The sequence below is a fragment of the Cervus canadensis genome, chromosome 4, assembly GCF_019320065.1.
Source record: "Cervus canadensis isolate Bull #8, Minnesota chromosome 4, ASM1932006v1, whole genome shotgun sequence".
In the NCBI taxonomy this organism is placed as follows: Eukaryota; Metazoa; Chordata; class Mammalia; order Artiodactyla; family Cervidae; genus Cervus; species Cervus canadensis.
The window spans coordinates 36,720,473-36,722,053 of NC_057389.1; the positions used below are offsets into that span (position 1 = coordinate 36,720,473).

The following is a 1,581-nucleotide window of genomic DNA, read 5'->3' on the forward strand; positions in this document are numbered from 1 at the left end:
TGAGCCCATGGGTATGGGCTCTTTTGATTACTTTTGTTATACTGCAAACTATTATACATTCTACTGGGTTTTTGAATGATAATCCTACCCCTCACCCTCCAAGTTCTGAACCAAGTGAGAAATAGATATAGGAGGCATGTGAAAGTGAAAGTGAAAGTGAAGTCGTGTCCAACTCTTTGTGACCCCGTGGACTGTAGCCTACAGGCTCCTCCGTCCACGGCATTCTCCAGACAAGAATACTTGAGTGGGTTGACATTTCCTTCTCCAGGGGATCTTCCCGACCCAGGGATTGAACCTGGGTCTCCTGCATTGGAGGCAGACGCTTTAACCTCTGAGCCACCAGGGAAGCCCATAGAGGGATCTAAAAATCAGTTTTCCCCCCTTGCCTTGTGGGTATAATGTGGATTAGAATTTGAAGCTTTGATCTGAGGTTAAAAAGGGTTCCCCACTCGCTCTGTATTGAGCTGAACTTTCCCACTGGGTCTTCATGGACTAGACTCCTGCAAACCTCACCCTTGAGAACTTTGCTTTTCTCCATGTGTGCGCTTCAGGAGAAGCAGAGAGAGAGAGCAAACGGGTGAAGTGGCCAATGGTCCAGAGTGTGAGAGACATACATACTCAAGAAAGGGTAGTGCTAATATCTGATAAAAATTTCCCCCTCACCCTCTTCCTAATATATTACCAACTGGACAAGTCACTCTTTGCTCTGTGCATATGCTAGGAGTGGTCCTTTAATCACTGGTTTCTGTTTTGGAGAAAATAAGGATGATCTCTACACTACTGGAATTAAAAGAATAAGTGTTCCTTTTTGTATAAAGAAAGTGCCTGGTAAACATCAATCCAATCTTATGATTTCAATATTTATATGTAGAAAACAAGTTTGTCCCTCTTTGCAACATCAGAAAGTCTATTCATGTTGTTAGGGTGTTTAATTGAAATTATTTCTATATGGTCACACCTAATGGGCTTCCCTTGTGGCTCAGCTGGTAAAGAATCTGCCTGCAATGCAGGAAACCTGGGTTCGATCCCTGGGTTGGGAAGATCCCTTGGAAAAGGGAAAGGCTACCCACTCCAGTATTCTGGCCTGAAGAATTCCATGGACCGTATAGTCCATGGGGTTGCAAAGAGTCGGATATGACTGAGCGACTTTCACTTTCACTTTCAATGATAAGAAATCCCCTTATTTTGAAAAGAACAGTCCCCAGAGAACCTTGATCTATCTGTAGTGAATTCAGTTCTGAAAGAGACTGCATGTGAATATCACATCTGAACGGAAGGCTTCACTATGACTGAACTACCACAGCTAAGCCTAGATGGTGCAAAAGAATCAGTTCGCATCTGTGACAAATGGCATAGAATGGCTAGTGAAAGTGTGTGTGTGTGTCTTTCTGCCTAGCCATTGCCTAAGTCAGTTATTTACAAAAGTATTTTTTGCAGTACAATCCCATTTCTCAATGAAATCTTAGGTGTAACTCCAAAAAAAAAAAAGTTGAACTGCTTTTGTTGAAGCCGCAGTATACACCAAGTGGCATGCAGTATGCATCTCTGCTCATTCTGCCTTGGACCCCAGGGAGCAAGTGA

At 43.1% G+C, this 1,581-nt stretch overlaps 1 non-coding gene across 1 annotated transcript; it reads right to left on the reverse strand.

Annotated features, from left to right (window-relative positions):
* Positions 1 to 274: 274 nt before the first annotated feature.
* Positions 275 to 346, reverse strand: TRNAW-CCA. Its single transcript has one exon. It is a non-coding gene; the product is annotated as a tRNA-Trp (tRNA).
* Between the last annotated feature and the right edge of the window lie 1,235 nt (positions 347 to 1,581).